We start from the raw sequence: 20,552 nt of genomic DNA on the forward strand, positions 1-20,552 counted from the left end.
TCTCCAAGGTAAATCGGAAAAGATTGCCACAAACACCTACAATTTTTCTTGAAAGCCTTCGCAGAAGAGCTGGAAATGTTTTAGCTATAGAGTGATCAACTCTATATTAGTATCTAAAGATTTATAAAGGGAGGTCATAAAAGCTCCTGGAAGTGATCTATCGAGTATTCAAATAGTTTTGTACAGTTTGGTGTAATTTACAATTAAGTTGGTATAATATAATATGTTTTTTCTTTTAATTAAATTTAAAATAATACAAATAATTAGTAAAAAAATACTGGTTTTTATTTGGTTTGCTAATTTTTACATTACTGGATTATAATGTAATATTTACTTTATTTTGTAGCAATTTTTAGATATGATGTAAATAATCATTATAAAATCTAGACAGACATTGTCTCAATGGAGAAAAATTACATAAAAGCTTTGGGGATATTTCTCCCTTTGCGCTCAGCAGATATTTCACGCCCTATAAATATAGCTGAAAAATGACGGAATTTCAATAAATTATACAATGACTGCCATACTGTCCACATGGGTGTACAATTATAATATTAATTGTCAGTTCCTAATTCTAATAGTATAAAACTAAATAAAATATGAAATGGGCGCACAAATGGAGATCGTAGAAAACGTTCACGTAAGTCTGATTTTTAAAGAAATAATTATTGAAAGTTATTTCAATAATTTGTTTGTTAATTTTGCTCAGTTATTTTCCCGACTGATCAGTAAGATAGAGGCTTAACTTAATTTATTTTCCAGTTATATTTTCCTATTCTGTAAAATGTTACAATACACGGATTAAATAAAATATGTAAATAATCAAATAATGTAACACACAATCTTAATAATATATAATTAGGTTGGGGAGAAGATCATGAGAATGATTTACTTATGTAATAATAATAACTATTATTATTATTATTATTATTATTATTATTATTATTATTATTATTACATAAGTAAATCTACTTATTTACATAAGATAATAATAATAATAATAATAATAATTATTATTATTATTATTATTATTATTATTATCATCATCCTTTTTATTGACCCCATCATCACCTGGCATTTTTCCATTCTTCGTCTTTCCTCCCTTTTTTCCAAAACCCAAAACTTTTTTATTTTTCCATCAATTTAGCCGTATGTGAGCATGTTTTTTGTAGGATAGGTTGCACTTTTGAATTACACCATTCATTCTGCTATATATAGTACTGGAAAATGTAAAGAAAAACAATTCCAAATTTGTTAAAATTGCGAAAATGTACAATTTCACAATTGTTTTTTGGGATTTTTATTTACCATGGTAAAACTGACATTGGCACAATGATTCCCCAGGTCATTATGAGTTAGTAGATACCAAACACATGCATTTTTTTTATTTACGTGCAGAAAAAAAATTCAGAAATTTGTCAAAAAAAAAGAATAGTGCTTTTCTTGCCGAATACTGAAATCCATAACCTGGGGCTTTGTGAGGGCTTATTTTTGTGTCCTGAGCTGCTGAATTTTATTATACCATATTTGTATAGATAAAATGTATTGATCGCCTTTTCTTGCATTTTATTTCACCGTTGCGGTGACAAAAAAAATGTAATTCTGGCATTTAGATTTTTTTTCTCATTACACCATTTACCAATCCCCTTTTTTTATTTTATTTTTTGATAGATCAGGCTTTTGTGAATGCAGCGATACCAAATATCTGTTGTTTGTTTTTTTAATGTTGTATTTTCATTGGGCTAAAGGTGAGGTGATTTGAACTTTTGTAGGGTTTTTTTCTAATTTTTAAAACTTTATTTTTACACTCATTATTGTTTTTAAAAGTCGCCTAAGGAGACTTGATACTGCAATTGTCTGATCACTTGTGCTGTACAGAGCGGTGCTTCAGCACTGCAAGGATAGCACAAATCTCCTGTGAATGCTGGCGCTCATATGGCATTCACAGGAACTACATCATGACAGTGACAAGGGTCATGAGCTGACAACTCACTGTCATGACACCTAGGGATAATCAAATACCTCAAATATTCGGCTTTGTGAATATTTTCCGAATAGGTCACCGCTATTCGACTATTGGTGAATATTCGATGCACAATGTAAGTCTATGGGAAATCCGAATAATAACTATTCGAAGCTATTCAGGCTTCCTATAGACTTACATTGCGCATCGAGTATTCGCATAGCGGCGACCTATTCGTCGGATATTCGCGAAAGCCGAATATTTAAGGTATTCGATCATCCCTAATGACAACCCATCAGCACCCCATGATCACATCACAGGGCCGCCAATAGAGGCGGGGAATAATGCTTGTGCAGGTTAAATTGACAGAAATTGGCAATGAGATTTCGATAGGTGTGGATCTCCAATTCACCTTTTCCTGTCATAGACACATATAGGCTTATCAGATGCACACGCCCTCATCAAAGGGTGGCAAACGACCTAGGACATACTGGTACATCCAAGGTCATGATGGGGCTAACTGTACAGCAAACAAATTCATATGCAATGAATAATTTTTATTTTACATTTTTCTATTTTTTTTTCAATAGGATTCCATAATGTTTTTGCATAATTGCTAACTTTTTTCTTTCTTTTTTTTTAGATAGCAAATAATGTCACCTCAGTCATTCTTCTCGGATTTTCAAATCTTCAAAATGTCAAAATCCCATTCTTCTTATTACTGGTCCTCATTTATTGGGCAACTATTTCCGGGAACTTTCTAATCATTGCTCTGTTTCTTCTTAGTAAATCCCTCCAGTCCCCCATGTACTTCTTCATTACCCAGCTGTCGTTGTGTGACATCCTGTTGACTACAGACATTGTCCCCACCCTTCTCCTTACTGTACTGTATGGGGGAAGCTCGGTGACTCTCATCGGTTGCATCCTCCAGTTTTTTTTCTTTGTTATGTCAGAGACCTCAGAATGTCTCCTCCTGACGGTGATGTCCTATGACCGATATCTGGCCATCTGTAACCCCCTCCGATATATCGTTATCATGAATCACATGTTTTGTACATTATCTGTAGCTACAGTTTGGTTCATTGTTTTAATTATAGCCTTAATTGATGTAATTCCTCTGTTTTATTTATATTACTGTGGACCACATATTATTGACCATTTCTACTGTGACTTAGAACCTATTCTGCAGCTCTCCTGCTCTGATACATCCATGATCCACAAACAGATTATTAGCATTGGTTTTTTAAATGGATTTTGCCCTTTCATAATAATTGTGATATCCTATGTGTACATTGCTATCACCATACTGAAGATCCCATCAACCACCGGTAGACATAAAGCCTTCTCCACCTGCAGCTCCCACCTCACTGTAGTTTCCATGCTTTATGGGACGCTATTGATTGTTTATCTCTTTCCTTCAAAGGGTCAATCTCTAACCTTGAGCAAGGTCTTATCTCTGATTTATACTGTGCTGACCCCACTTCTTAACCCTATTATATACACTCTGAGGAACAAGGATTTTAAAGAAGCTCTTCACAAACTAAAACTTGTCTGATTTAGATGAGAGAGGGAGGAAGGGAAAAGGATCTTGTGAACTATGTGTGATATTTGACTTGATCAACCAAGGTTAAGCTGGGTTTACACACTGAGACTTTCCAGCAATCCCACCAGCGATCCCGACCTGGCCGGAATTGCTGGAAAGTCTCTGGTGAGCTGTCAAACAGGCAGACCTGGCCAATGACACAGCAGTGATACGGACCTGCAGAACGACCTAGCTGGTCGTTGGGGACGTGTCAAAGCAGCTATTTGAAAGGGAAGTCGCTAACGCCGGTGTCAAATACACCGATGCATGCTGCGCAGCGAGAAACAATGAACCAAGAATTGGTCCTGAAATCTCTGTAGCGATCAGCGACCTCACAGCGGGGGTCAGGTCGCTGATGCGTTTCACACACTGCAATGTCACTGGGGAGGTCGCTATTACATCACAAAACTGGTGACGTTACAGCTATATCGCTAGCAATGTTGCAGTGTGTAAAGAGGCCTTTGGAGGCATAGGTAGGCCCCAGAAAACAGATGTTCTGCTTGTGTCTTCTCATTAAAAGATACTAATATATGTATAATTGACTTCTGTGCCTTAAGTGGTACCCCCTTGCCTGGAACACACAATGAATATGGAGTCTACTTACATTGTGCTTGAGAAGGCTATCCAATTTCTGCTACAGGAAGAGAAATATAATGCAGGAGCACAGGATATATTTGCAGCTCCAAGTCTTTTTGTGTTCATAGATGTAGGCGACAATTTTTAAAAATCATGTGAAAGCTGTCAGGTATATGGAGTTGGTAGAAACACTGTAGGGCAGGGTCGGGAACTTTTTTCACCAAGAGAGCCATGAACGTACATATTTTAAAATGTAATTTCGTGAGAGCCATACTCACTAGGGGGGTGGCGGTAGTGGAGCAGCTCAGAAGGTCCCAGGAGGCAGGGTAGGTGATGCTGCGGACACAGAGGAGGGGGTGTCGTGACTCGGGAGGGTCAGTGTGCGGAGTGTCGGCGATACTGCTATGGACTCGTGGGGTGTCATGGCAGCAGGCAAAATTGATCTGCTTTGAAAGGCTTGTTAAAGAGCCACTCTTGACTTTTTGGATTGCTACTTCCAATAGGTGGCGCTAGAGTTCGTCTCCTTCATACCTGAAGAGACAATTTGAATATATCCCAGAAGAGCATTGCAGCTCTAAGACTCCTCACCACAGACAACCAGATTGGTTTGTCAGTCTCTGTAGGGAGAAAAGTTCTCCTCTTAGACCCCAATTTAGCTTCTCATAAAGCCAGATCGGATCTCATATTTTGCACTGACAAGGGGCAATCACCCCGAGCCATTGTGTCTGCAAATTGAGGTTCTGATCTGACATAAATCATTGGTCATTTGAAAAGGCTCGTTGGACAATCACTTTTGACTTTTAGGATTGTTACTTCCAATAGGTGACACCAGAGTTTGCCTCCTTTCTCCCCGAAGAGACAATTTGAATATAAACCAGAGGAGCATTGCAGCTATAAGTCTCCTCACCACTGACAGCCAGATTGGTTTCTCAATCTCCACAAGGAGAAAAGTTCTTGCCTTAGGCTGTGTGCACACGTTGCGTTTTTTACCGCGGAAACACTGCGTTTAGAACCGCAGCGTTTCAGTGGCAAATTGCATTTCCCAGCAAAGTGTATGGGAAAGCTGAAAAATCAGTGCACACGCTGCGTTTCTAAATGCAGCGTTTTTGATGCCAAAAATCGGTGCGGAAAGAAAAGCAGCATGTCACTTCTTTTGTGCGGTGTGGCTGCGTTCTTTCCCCCATTGAATCAATGATGTGGGTCAGAACGCAGCTACACCGCAGTGAGCTGCTTTTTTGTTGCGGTCCGCGGCCTTTGTCGGCATACAGAACACAGGCATTTTACGTGGAAGTGAGGTCAAGAGGTTTACTGTTGACCTCACTTCCTGGCAAAGTCCTGGAAAGCCCCCGATGTCGCCAAAGTGCCCGCCCCGACCCCGACCCCCCTCATGAAAATCCAACATGGCCGCGCACAGTAGCGCACCGGCCGCCGTGCTCTTATGATTTCTGTCGCATGTGCCTTGAGAAATGCGACAGAAAAATGCCCCCCAGGCCCTGCCCGGTCACCCCCTTATCCCCCGGTATTCCCCCTTACCTGTCTGGTTGCAGCGCTGATCCCCCGCGGCCCCCTCCTCCTTCACAGTGTACGCTGGCCGGTCACATGTGCAGAGCAGCTGACAGCCAGCACTGTGTTCAGAGAGCTGTGCTGGCTGCTCGGCACTCTGCAGCTGTGACCCGGGGAGAGTGGGTGCAGATTTTTGGCACCCACTCTCCTCAAATGGAGGGTCTGCCCTCCTAGAAAATGGGGGATACGTTCCCTGAACGTGCCCCCATATTCTAGAAGGTCCAGAGGCGACGTGGGACGTCCAAATGGATTTCTGCGGACCCATTTTTTTCAAATTTTTTGATTAAATTGGAGAACAAGGGAATGATTTGGGGAGTGATTTTTCTAATAAAAAATTGTTTGTAATTTTTTTTTTGCTTTTGTTTACTGTCAATTAGTTATGTCGGGTATCTAATAGACGCCGTGACATCACTAATTGCTGGGCTTGATGCCAGGTGACATTATACATCTGGTATCAACCCCATTTATTACCCCATTTGCCAACGCACCAGGGCGCGGGATGAGTTGCGGCGAAGCGCCAGGATTGGCGCATCTAATGGATGCGCCACTTCTGGGGCGGCTGCGGCCTGCTATTTTTAGGTTGGGAAGAGTCCGATAACCATAGCTCTTCCCACCCTGAGAATACCAGACCCCAGCTGTCAGCTTCACCTTGGCTGGTGATTTAATTTGGGGGGACCCCACGTTATTTTTTTTTTAATTCTTTATTTATAAATAAAAAAAAAAAGCCTGGGGAACCCTCCAAATTGATCACCAGACAAGATGAAGCTGCCAGCTGTGGTTTGCAGGCTACAGCTGTCTGCTTTACCCTGACTGGCTATCAAAAATAGGGGGGACCCCATGCCATTTTTTTCATTGTTTTTTTTATTGGATAAATACTAAGCTAGGCACCCTTTAGTGCCACAGGAAAGGTACTAAAGGTGCCAGCTTAGAATATGCAGGCGGGGGTGGGACGTTATATATATTTGACATCCATTCATCCATTGACGCTTTTTAGGTTGTGTGCCCACAATCAGGGTTTGCAGCGTTATGGGCGCTGAGTGTTTTCCCTGCGTCCATAACGCTACGTTGTGCAGTAGAAGCACAGTGGAAGGATTTTTGGAGATCCCGTGCCCACTGTGCTTCTTTTCTCTGCAGCATAAACTGACCGGTGGCGTGGCTTCCCGAGCCTCAGCATGTCAATTTATGCTGCGGAGATGAGTGTTCTCTGCAGGTAGCATAGAGCTCCACAACAGCCTGAACCCAAATCGTGGGCATGCGCAGCTGCAGGAAGGCTGACACTGTGTACTAGACGCCGTGTCGCTGGATTATGGCCACATAGCCTTAGGCCTCTTTCACACGTCAGTGATTCTGGTTTGTGCTTTTTTTTAAACGTACCAGAATCACTGACATACGCAGACCCATTATAATGAATGGGTCTGCTCACACGTCAGTGATTTTTCACTGCACGTGTCTCCGTGTGGCATACCCGCGTGTGCGTGTTTGCCGCACGGAGACATGTCCGTTTTTTTCTGGCATCTCTGATGTTCCACGGACCACGCAGTGGTGTGGTCCGTGAAACACGTGCCAGAAAAAAACGTGCTTTTAAAATAAAAATCATTTTTACTCACCCGGCGTCCAGCGATGTCCTCTGCAGCCCGTGCAGCTTGCTGCTTCTGAGCCGGCTCATTATTGTCGCGCATATTCATGATGTGCGACACAGCCGACCCGGAAGCAGCTGCTGCGGGGGTCACCGCCGGCTGGATGCTGCACCGCGGGAGCGATCAGCACCATGGAGAGCGGGAGCGGGCGCAGGTGAGTTGATTACTAAGTGCAATCACGGGCCACGGAGAACGGAGCCCGGATTGCACTTAGACAACCCATGTGTGCCGTGATTCATGGCACATGGAGGGACATGTGCGCGTTTTACACGCCAGTGAAAAACGTCAGTGTTTTTCACTGACGTGTGAAACGGGCCTAAAAGTGAGAATATTGTTGCTACAGCAACATTTTGGGTGAAGTACCTGTGGATTCAAAATGCTTAATATACTCCTGAATAAAATCCTTGAGGGGTGCAGATTCCAAAATGGGGTCACTTGTGGGGGTTTTCTGACGTATAGGTACCCAAGGGGCCCTGCTAATATGACATGGTGCACGAAGTTTATTTCAACTTTTCCAGAATTCAAATGGTGCTCCTTCCATTCCAAGCCCTCCCATTTATCCAAACAGAATGTGGAGAAGGAAATGACATCACAGGGTTTTTTTTCCAAAGGTCTGTGTTCAACCAACTTTATTAACACTGACAAGTCTTAAAAAAACGCACCTAAAAAAACGCATGAAAAACGCATGAAAACCGCATGAAAAACGCACGCGTTTTCGATGCCTTTTTCTCAAAAAGCATTGTTTACAATTTTCCCCTCTGCCAGAGGGTGCAGTTTTTTCCGCGCTGAAAAAAAAGCAACGTGTGCACATAGCCTTAGACAGATATACCAGTTATAGTGGACCCAATATACTATGACATGTTCAAAGGGACTTATGACATGTTCAAAAAAAGACAATAATCCTTCACAAAATAAGGGCACTTTTATATTTTATCTTGAATTTCATGATTTTTATTTTTTCTGTTGCTATATGATATATGTAATGTTTAGGTATTTTTTTAAGCAAATTTGTATATTTTATGTTTTATCACGGTTCAATTTTATTGCAATCACAGAAGAAATGTAGATATTCCCTCTATTCTTATACACATGTACAAATGTAAATTTAGTATTTTTGAGGGATAATATATATATGATTCTACCATTCTTCATATGTACATGTGTTTGTCTATTTATTCATTTCTTTATGTAATTTCATATGCTTATTTTTGTACCCACTTATGTTTACCTTTCTTATTCTTCCACCTTCTCTCTTTTTATAATATATTCCACCTACATGTTCAGCATTTAGCAAATAATTTCCTCCAGAAGTCTGTATGTATATACTGTAAAATTATTGTGTTATGTATATATAAATATATATATATATATATATATATATATATATATATATATATATATATATATACAGTATATATATATATATATAAGTTGACTCAAGATGTTTGGTCGCTGCAGAGTTGGCTTTCAGTCCAAATGCTCTTACACATCATGACACTGTATGATGAGACAGATCCTCCCTTCAGTGCTGAGCTGCAAGCAATTCCAGCTTCAGTGTTGAAACAATTACCCTTGGAGATCTGCATCTGCATTATCCGTTGCTCTCTTGCATTTGTCTTTCATAGATTCATAGAATGATAGAGTTGGAAGGGACCTCAAGGGCCATCGAGTCCAATCCCCTGCGAGTGCAGGCTTTCCTAAATCATCCCAGCTATATGTTTATCCAGTTTCCGTTTGAAGATTTCCATTATTGGAGAGCTCAACACTTCCCATGGTAGCCTGTTTCAATCCCTGACTACCCTCACAGTCAGAAAGTTTTTCCGAATGTCTAATCTGAATATCCTTCCTTTAAGTTTCAACTCATTACTTATTGTACTTCCTTGTGCTAATGAGAATAGGGTAGTTCCCTCTGCACTGTGACTACCTTTCAAATATTTGTAGACCGCTATTAAGTCTCCTCTCAGCCTTCTCGTTATCAAACTAAACATCCCTAGTTCTTTTAGCTTGTGTCCATATGACATTTGCAGACATTCTACCATCTTGGTTGCTCTTCTCTGGACTTGCTCCAATATAGCGAGGTCTTTCTTGAATTAGGGCGCCCAGAACTGTACACAGTATTCCCGGTGGGGTCTGACCAGGGCAGAGTATAGGGGAATAATCACCTCTCTTGCGAGGGCGACCAGCCTGCTAGGGGGATTTGAAAGAGTTTGTAGTATTGTAAAGATGCAATATTCTCAAAATCATAGAATTGGAATGACCAACTTCTCTTGGTATGGCTGATAGGGTCACCCCTTTGGCCTTCATCTGGACAACCTGCTGCCGGAGGGTTTCAGTCACTTTTTTTGCAAAGTCAGAGCAAACTGGAAGGTTAGGCTGCCAGTTAAATAGGCTTTGTCAGATAATTAAGAAAATTAGCACCAGGTGCCAGATTAAGGGCGGCGTTACACGGGATGATATATCGTGCAGTCGCATGAGCGATTGCACCCGCCCCCGTCGTTTGTGCGTCACGGGCAATTTGTTGACCGTGGAGCACAATGTCGTTAACCCCGTCACACGTACTTACCTCCCAAATGACCTTGCTGTGGACGGCAAACATCCTCTTCCTGAAGGGGGAGGGACATTCGGCGTCACAGCGACGTCACACAGCGGCCGCCCAATAGAAGCGGAGGGGTGGAGATGAGTGGGACGTAACATCCCGCCCACCTCCTTCCTTCCGCATTGCCGGCGGGACGCAGGTAAGCTGTGTTCTTCGTTCCCGGGGTGTCACACGGAGTGATGTGTGCTGCCTTGGGAACGACGAACAACCAGTGCGCAGAAGGAGAAACGACTATGAAAATGAACGACGTGTCAACGAGCAACGATAAGGTATTTTTGCTCGTTCACAGTCATTCATAGCTGTCACACGCTACGATATCTCTAACGATGCCGGATGTGCGTCACGGAATCCGTGACCCCGTCGACATATCGCCCGAAATATCGTAGCGTGTGATGCCGCCCCAACACCAAGAATTCCAGGTAGCTGAAAATATTCTCTGATCTTGATTAGTGTTCATTAGTGTATTTATTTATCTCATTTACATTTTTATTATGTGCTTTGGAATAAATTCAATTTAAGAAATAAGGTTAAAATACTGCTAATTTACTCATGTTAGGGTATAATCACATAGGACAACACAATGACCGCAACAGTTAGGTGAAATTGTGTGCTGTTCTCTAATTTTGATCTCCAGTGTAAGTCTTTGGGGACCTACATCATGTGCTTTAAAATGGTGGTAGAAAAGGATAGAGGATTAGAGCAGGTGCATTATACTTACCAGCAACATTATTTAATCCCTTCTTAAACTTTTTTGAATGTAAAAAAAGTGCCAAAAATCTATGGTTTTTCATCTTAACACCCAAAATAAAATAAAATGCAAACAACAATTTCAATGCACATATAAGTTATACAGCTGAAAATGTCATCTTGTTCTCCAAACAACAAGCCCCCTGTTACAGGGGGACTGGCAGATTAGGATAAGGTGGTATATATCCCAGTTGCCAGTTGGGGGCCAACCGTGCTCCAGATGACAAAGGAGCTGCTGGCAACCCGAAGGTTAGGGGAGAATACACAGCTGGGTGGCTTTGCAATAATAGAGGCCTGATCCAAGTGAAAAAGCACTTGGATCAGGAGACTGTGAACCCTGATAGCTTCACAGGGTTCTCTCACCCAGCCCAGGAATTCACTGTTAATGCCACAGGGGTTCTGGGGTATGCTGTTCATGTGCATAGGAGGCACAACCATACCAGTGGCAAAGCAGCCACTACCCAGTTGACTCCACTGGGCTGCACTAGCAGGACTGTACGGTAGGAGGTGGAAGCCTTGCGCCTGACCCTAACGTGCTGAGCCACGGGTGTCTTGGCATGACAAGCACCAGACACCTAACCCTGTCTACCGCTTCCAATCTCAAGGCTTATGCCGCAATGAGGCTTTAAACATGGAGGAGTGCACTGTCTGAGCAAATGAAAAGACTGCACACCTCCATGTTGTCTCCAACCCCTTTTATAACCTATGTCCTCCCCAAACCCAGGGTGGACCACAATGGCACCTCCAATGGCCAATAGCGGAGTGCCACATCATCAGTGAAGTCACCAATGGCCTATCTGGAGCCGCCACGTCACTGATGACCTCATGGCAGCCATGCCCCAAACACCTCACCAGTCATTCTATGATGACCAATGATGGGTTGCCAGGTCATAGGGGCGGGCCTCCGTGAGCCAGTCCTGAGTGACCAGATTATCAGGACATCTGATGTCTGCTGGACCATCATGGCTTGCCACCTCACGGACATGCCCAGTGAGGTCCTTACCGGACCTAGCCTGTGATGCTTTAAGTGCCTGAGCATGCTCAGTAGGCACAACACAGGACTTAGACATGGCACGATGTCCAAGTACCTGTGCAAAGAGGCTTTTCGCATTAAGTGTAGGAGCATGCTCAGTAGCCTGAACTGAGGACTTAGCCTCAGGAATGGCACAATCAGGCTAAGCTTGCTCACTAGGCGAAACACTGGACTTAGGCTCTGGCTGGGGTAAATCGGCATACAAATGCGCACTAGCTGCCTCTCCACACTTAATCTTTGGCAGATCTGTGGTTTCAGTAAAATCATGAACATATTGTTCCATTTGTACACAGCCATAAACCTGGCACTGATTGTCCACAATATCACGGCAACCACAGATCTGCCACAGATTTATCTCTGTGTGTCACAGGGCCTTTAGACGTGGAGGAGAAAGCAGCCAGCTGGACGGCCAGAGGCACGGTCAAAAATGGCAGCTAGCGCCTGGGCGTAACAGGAACCGCAGCAGGCTGCTTGCCGCTACGGTGGCGCCGATTTGTAAAACCCCCATACAGCTGCATAAGTGGAAAAATAGAAAAGCTAAAGCTCTCAGAATATAGGGATGCAAAACATATCTTTTTACTATAAAATGGTTTTTATTGTGCAAAAGTGATAAAACATAAAAAATGACATAAATCTGGCATCGCTTTTATCGCATTACTCTATAAACAATTTGTGAATTGTTGTTTTTTGTTAATTGTGTTTCCCAAAAATGAATGGAAAGTGAATAAAAAATGTTATGGTCACAAAAAATTGTACCAATAAAACATCAACTCATACAGTCATATGAAAAAGTTTGGGCACCCCTATTAATGTTAACCTTTTTTCTTCATAACAATTTGTGTTTTTGCAACAGCTATTACAGTTTCATATATCTAATAACTGATGGACTGAGTAATATTTCTGGACTGAAATGAGGTTTATTGTACTAACAGAAAATGTGCAATCCGCATTTAAACAAAATTTGACCGATGCAAAAGTATGGGCACCCTTATCAATTTCTTGATTTGAACACTCCTAACTACTTTTTACTGACTTACTAAAGCACTAAATTGGTTTTGTAACCTCATTGAGCTTTGAACTTCATAGGCAGGTTTATCCAATCATGAGAAAAGGTATTTCAGGTGGCCACTTGCAAGTTGTTCTCCTATTTGAATCTCCTATGAAGAGTGGCATCATGGGCTCCTCTAACCAACTCTCAAATGATCTGAAAACAAAGATTATTCAACATAGTTGTTCAGGGGAAGGATAAAAAAAAGTTGTCTCAGAGATTTAAACTGTCAGTTTCCACTGTGAGGAACATAGTAAGGAAATGGAAGAACACAGGTACAGTTCTTGTTAAGCCCAGAAGCGGCAGGCCAAGAAAAATATCAGAAAGGCAGAGAAGAAGAATGGTGAGAACAGTCAGGACAATCTACAGACCACCTCCAAAGACCTGCAGCATCATCTTGCTGCAGATGGTGTCAATGTGCATCGGTCAACAATACAGCGCACTTTGCACAAGGAGAAGCTGTTTGGGAAAGTGATGCGAAAGAAGAAGTTTCTGCAAGCACGCCACAAACAGAGTCGCCTGAGGTATGCAAAAGCACATTTGGACAAGCCAGTTACATTTTGGAAGAAGGTTCTGTGGACTGATGAAACAAAGATTGAGTTGTTTTGTCATACAAAATGGCGTTATGCATGGAGGCAAAAAAAACACGGCATTCCAAGTAAAGCACATGCTACCCACAGTAAAATTTGGTGGAGGTTCCATCATGCTTTGGGGCTGTGTGGCCAATGCCCGCACCGGGAATCTTGTTAAAGTTGAGGGTCGCATGGATTCAACTCAGTATCAGCAGATTCTTGACAATAATGTGCAAGAATCAGTGATGAAGTTGAAGTTATGCAGGGGATGGATATTTCAGCAAGACAATGATCCAAAACACAGCTCCAAATCTACTCAGGCATTCATGCAGAGGAACAATTACAATGTTCTGGAATGGCCATCCCAGTCCCCAGACCTGAATATCATAGAAAATCTGTGGGATGATTTGAAGCGTGCTGTCCATGCTCGGCGGCCATCAAACTTAACTGAACTGGAATTGTTTTGTAAACAGGAATGGTCAAATATACCTTCATCCAGGATCCGGGAACTCATTAAAAGCTACAGGAAGCGACTAGAGGCTGTGATTTTTGCAAAAGGAGGATCTACAAATTATTAATGTCACTTTTATGTTGAGGTGCCCATACTTTTGCACCAGTCAAATTCTGTTTAAATGCGGATTGCACATTTTCTGTTAGTACAATAAACCTAATTTCAATCCAGAAATATTACTCAGTCCATCAGTTATTAGATATATGAAACTGAAATAGCTGTTGCAAAAACCCAAATTGTTATAAAGAAAAAAGGTTAACATTAATAGGGGTGCCCAAACTTTTTAAAATGGCTGTACTACAAAAAACTAAGCCCTCGCATGAATGACTCTGTTGGAAGGAATACAGAAAAATTATAGCTGTCAAAATATGGAGCTAAAAAGCTTTTTTGCTAAAAGTAGTATCTTTAGTGTGTCATAGTAGCCAAACAAAATTGCAATATCAATCTGGCATTGCTGTAATCATACTGACTAGAGATGAGCAATGTTCGAGGTCCGAGGTTCACCAATTTCATGTTCGGGTGATTTTGGGGGGTGTTCGAGTCGTTCGACGAACTCGAACGATTTGCTAAAAGTTCGGCAGTTCGAGTTACGTTCGAGAACAGTTTGATCACCAAAATTGTGGCTTTTTACAGCTACGTCTGCAGGGAGCCATCGCTGGCAGCCTGCGGTAAGTTGGTAACCAAGGTAAATATCAGGTATCCAAGCAAAGCACTTTGCTTGGTAACCCAATGTTTATCCTGGCTACGTGTGCAAAAATCCCCGAAAGCCACAGAGAAGCACTTCCGTGTGACTTCCGTCGGATGCCCCTGCAGTCTGTGTCCCGCTCCACGACCAGCCCCGTGGCTGCCCGCTCAGCTGTGTCTGCAGCTGCCGGCACTGTAATGTGTCCGCCACCACCCACACTGCATTGACAGCAGCCGCAGAGATGACAAGCGCTGCCATCAGGAGGTTAGTGAAGTTCCTTACCTGCGGTAATTAAGTCCTGCCCTCCCGACGTCAGCGCTGTCACTGTCCTCCATGGCCGCCGCTTGTCACATCTCCTCTCGCTGCCGACCCGAGACTGTCACTAGCGGTGACATCACAGGCACGCGTGATACTTGGTTGTGAAGGTGGCGGTCATTGAATTCAGTGACAGCTCTGCTATCAGGAGTGCAGCGATCACCACAGGTAGTGTACCTCGCTATCCTCCTGACAGCAGCACTTATCATGCCCTGCAGTGACCTGGGCTGACCTGTTTATGTTAGCTCAGGTCACTGCATTGCTCTCCCAGCCAATATGGAACATTCTGTTCTTCATTGACTGGGACAGTGACTATGGTATGGATCGTCATGGGAACTTCTTGGATTACAGCACACCTGGATTTGTTTTTCTTTCTAATAAATTGGTAAAAGAGGGAATGTTTTGGGGAGTGTTTTTTCAAATAAAAATGTGTTTGGCGTCTATGTTTTTTATTACTGACTGGGTTGGTGATGTCAGGTATCTGATAAGACTCCTGACATCACGAACTCCAGGGCTTGATGCCAGGTGACATTACACATCTTGTATTAACCCCATATATTACCTCGTTTGCCACTGTACCAGGGCAACGGGATGAGCTGGGGCGACGCATCAGGATTGGCGCATCTAATGGACGCGCCACTTCTGGGGCGGCTGTGGCCTGCTATTTTTAGGCTGGGAAGAGTCCAATAACCATGGACCTCCCTAGTCTGAGAATATCAGACCCCAGCTGTCCGCTTTACCTTGGCTGGTGATCCAATTTTGGGGGAACCCCACATGTTTTTTTTTTTAATTATTTATTTAATTTAAAATAACAGCGTGTGGTGCCCTCAGTTTTGGATTACCAGCCAAGGTGAAGCTGCCAGCTGTGGTCTGGAGGCTGCAGCCGTCTGCTTTACCTTAACTGTCTATCAAAAATAGGGGGAACCCCACGTCATTTTTTTTTAAATTTATTTATTTTTTTGGCTAAATACAAGGCTAAGCACCTCTTGGTGCCACATGAAAGGCACCAAAGGGTGCAAAATTACAAAATGCAGGAGAGTGGGACATTATGTGTCTTTCTGCCATTATAATTACAGAAAAGACTGTTATGAAGTGTAAAAGCACAAAAAAATCACCGAAGCGCTCTACGCTGTGAAAAGCAATAGAAAATGGCACTGGAGTGAACTTGTGACTGCCTCATGCAGGTTGAAGCTATGGATCCTGGGTAAATTTATGTATTTTCCCTCCTCCAGTTTTTTTGCAGTACGCAAAAAATGAAAGGCACACGGATGACAAACGGATGACATACGGACCGTATACGGAACGGAAACGGATGCCACATGGATGCACCCGTGAAAAAAACGGACCTTTTTTGCGGACCGCAAAAACGGATCGGTCGTGTGAATGTAGCCTTATTCTGATCTGCCGTTTATAAACAGCAGGCAGAAATAAGTGAATAACGCCCCCCAGCGTCAGAAAATCTCTGAGGTTTTAGGGGGTAGCTGAGACCCTGGAGATCATGATTCAGGCCGGTATTTCCGGTCCCCGCTCACGTGGTCAACGGTAAACACCGTATACCGATGATCACATTACAGTAAATGACAGCGCCGGTAAAAAATCATTTATCTCCCATCTGGCATGAACAAACATTTCAGATGGGAGATAAATCTGCTCCCCGGTCCCCCGGTGTCACCAAAGTGCCCCCCGACCCTCTCCCGGAAATCCAAGATGGCCGCGTGCACAGCAGCGCGCCAGCCGCATTCACCCTACTCCTTTGATTTCTGTTGCATGTGCCATGACACATGTGACAGAAAACTCCTTCCCAGGCCCTGCCAGGTCACCCCCTATTACCCCACCTGTGTTCCCCAGTAACCCACGGTACCTGTGCAGCGTTGATTTCTTGCGGTCCCCTCCTTCACAAAAGACACTACCGAATGCAGAGGCTGTCAGCTCAGCTTTCTGTGTTCAGACAAAGGGAGTGGTGGTAACCATGCATCTGTAAGCTACTGCAATGCCCTGCTCATGAGGTAAGGAACATAGTTGATCAGGAGAGCTATACTACATTCCCAAATGGAGGGATTTGCTTTTATAGTTGCCCTGCTGAACGACTACCAAACATGAGAGTCCATTATACGCCACAAGAAAACACATCTAAATAGCGAGCTCTGTTGTTAAGTATTCATTCAGCTGGATAACTGGACTTAAAGGGGTATTCCATCTCCAAGATCCTACCCCAATATATAGTAGGTGGAAAAGCAATAATATTAGCAAATACCAATATTTGGAAATGTAGAATAGTTCTCCTGATTAGGCATGCCCTTACCTCATGAGTAGGGCATTGCAGCTTTGGTAGCAACAGTTACAACATGGATTCTGCTGCTGTGGAGCCGGGGAGAGTGGGTGCAGATTCATTGCACCCACACTCCTCACATGGAGGGTCTGCACTCTTAGAAAATGGGGGATACGTTCCCTGAGCGTGTCCCCCCATATTCTAGACAGTCCAGAGTCGTCGTGGGACACCCTTAATTTTTTTTCCTTACAATAAATTGGTGAAAGAGGGAATATTTTGGGGAGTGTTTTTTTCAAATACCTTTTTTTTTGTCTTTTTTGTTAGTACTGACAGTTTGTGATGTCGGGTATCTGATAGACACCATGACATCACAAACTGCTGGGCTTGATGTCAGCTGACCTTACAGCTAGTATTAACCCCATTTATTACCCCGATTGCCACTGCACCAGGGCACGGGATAAGCTGGGGTGAAGCGCCAGGATTGGCGCATCTAGTGGATGCGCCACTTCTGGGGTGCCTGCGACCTGCTATTTTTAGGCTCTGAAGGGCCAATAACTATGAACCTTTCCACTCTGAGAATACCAGACCCCAGCTGTTTGCTTTACCTTAGCTGGTGATCTAATTTGGGGGGGCCCTACTTTTTTTTTGTAATTATTAATATTTATAAAATAATTATAAAAAAAGAGCCTTGGGTGACCTCCACATTTGATCACCAACCACGGTAAAGCTGCCAGCTGTGGTTTTCAGGCTACAGCTGTCTGCTTTACCCTTGCTAGCTATAAAAAATGGGGGGATTCCACATTATTTTTTTTTTTTAAACTATTTTTTTAAATAAAAAAATTAATGGGCTTCCCTGTATTTTGATTGCCAGCCAAGGTAATGCAAGGCAGATGGGGGTGGCAACCCATAGCTGTCTTCTTTATCTGCGGTGAGAATCAAAAATACCGCGGAGCGCTACGTCTTTTTTTGAATGATTTATTTTTACAGTACTGTGATGTCAGGCAATCAAAATACAGGGAAGCCTATTTTTTTTTTTTTAGTTATTTAAATAAATGATTAAAAAAAATATATGGGCTCCCGCTGCATTTTTTGTATTGCTAGCTAAGGGTAATCCAAGAAGCTACTGGCTGCTAACCCCCACTGCTATGTGTTACCTTCACTGGCAATTTAAAATCTAGGGAAGCATTTTTTATTTTTTTTTTCAAAAAAACTAAAAAAAAAAAATGACGTGGGCTTCGCCATATTTTTGTATGCTAGCCAGGTACAGCAGGCAGGTACGGCTGACCCCAATCCCCAGCTGCCTATTTGTACCCAGCTGGGAACTAAAAATATAGGAAAGCCCTTTTTAATTATTTCATGAATTTCATGAAATAATTTAAAAAAAAAGCGACGTAGGCTTTGCCCCATTTTTGAGTCCAGCCAGGTACAACTAGGCAGCTGGGGATTGGAATCTGCAGCACAGGTTATCCCCAGCTTTCTGGGCCCCTCTGCTGCGATTTGCAGTCCGCAGCCGCCCCAGAAAATGGTGCTTTCATAGAAGCGCCATCATCTGGCGCTGTATCCAACTCTTCCAGCAGCCCTGAAGCCGGGAGGCTTGCTGGGTAATAAGGATTTAATACTAGCTTTGTTTTGTTAGCTAGTATTAAGCCAGAGATTCTTAATGTCAGGCACGTTTAATCCAGCCATTAAAAATCTCCAATAAAGGGTTAAAAAAAAGACACCACACAGAGAAAAAATACTTTCATTGAAAAAAATACGCAGACACATTAGAGACTCCATTACTCCCTCTTATCCCTCCACGATCCATGGTCTTCTGTCTTCTTTCTCCTTCAACCCATGCAGATCTGCTACATCAGACAACACTGCATGGGGGAAGACGCTGCTGCTCCCCATGCAGTCTATTCACTCAGTGAGTTAGCAGAAGCTGCATGCTGTAAGCGGTGACGTCAACGCTTACAGGCGAGTTACCATAGCATTTGACTTTGTAAAGAGCGCCCACATGCAGGAACGGGGAAGCCAAGCATGTGCCAGAGCATCTCGCCGGTACATGAAGATACACAAATGAGCACCGCGTACCGGAGAGATGCACTGACAGGACCTAGCATGACGTCATAGCCATGAGACCAGTCTGTAGCCAATGAGATAATAGACACATGACTGGTCACATGCTTTTTTTGACATCTCGGAAGATCCTATCATCAGTGCTGGTTACCGGGAGGATGCAGCGATTATTGGAAGGAAAAGCGGCGGGAGACAGAGTGCAGGACGCATCACGGGGACGTGTAAGTGTAATGGCAATGTTTATTAACTGTATGTGTACATGTATAATGTGTTTTTATATGTTTGTGTTTGCCTCCCATTGTTTTCAATGGGGTTCGAGTGGTTCGTCGAACGGTTCGTCGAACGGTTCGTCGAACGGAGCCTCCGTTCGGCGACCCAAACCGAACTTGAATGCTAGGGGGGGTGGCTCATCTCTAGTACTGACCCGAAGAATAAAGTCATCTTATCACTTATACTGGATGGTGAACAGTGAAACAATAAATATAAGCAATCCTTACTTGCTGTTTGTTGATTTCTTCAATCTGCCTTCCAAAAATATCAATATGGCTCGGTTCACCAGGGTTTCTATGTAAATCTCTGAAATATGTGATCCAGACAAAAACCCGAATGGAACATTCCCTATAATGAGCTAGATGAAGTCTCTTTGGACTCTCTCTGGCACATGATCCGATGCAGTAGCTTACAGGATTTGTTATAATCATTCTCAGTACAGGCCATCTAATAATCCTAACTTGTTTGTGTGCAAAAGAATGAGGAGAACATTAACTAGGGCACATGGCCATGGTGGTGCTGCTGGTGGTCGTGCTACTGGTGTTATAGCTGATTCAAGGTGAGGAAGTGGTAGTTTTGGGCCTGCTATGCTCCAAACTTAAAGATCTTCCTCATGTTTACTCAGACTGGTCTTCGATCTGATAACTCTTCATGAATGGGGAGGCCAGAACATGTTGAGGCAGTTTTAGATGCTATGACTCCCACTGCCTCGAATTCCTTTGCATTGTCTTCTACCCACACAACATCTTAAAGCTCTGAGTTGTTTCCTAAGTTCCATGGTCATCTTCCTTCCACCTCAACCTATTAAAAATCAGCCAAGCAGTATGAGCCACAAGTCATGCAGCAGTCACTAATGTTGTATGATGATTCCTCTGTCTGGGGTCTCGTGGGCAATCAACCTGGCCCTACCTCAGATGTGGAAGAGACAGAGTGCACTGATGCCAACCACCAATTGTGTCGGAGGATGAATCTGTGGAAGGGCCGGTGGACATGGTTGCGGACCTCAAGAGCCCATTTCAGAGGATGGTGAAACACATGTGCCAACTGCTGCGGCTGTCATCAGTGTTAAGACTGGCCAGCAGGGCAGTGCTAAGGACTGGGTGGAAGACGATGTGAAGGGTGAC

This window comes from Anomaloglossus baeobatrachus, chromosome 4 (genome assembly GCF_048569485.1).
Source record: "Anomaloglossus baeobatrachus isolate aAnoBae1 chromosome 4, aAnoBae1.hap1, whole genome shotgun sequence".
NCBI classification, from domain to species: Eukaryota; Metazoa; Chordata; class Amphibia; order Anura; family Aromobatidae; genus Anomaloglossus; species Anomaloglossus baeobatrachus.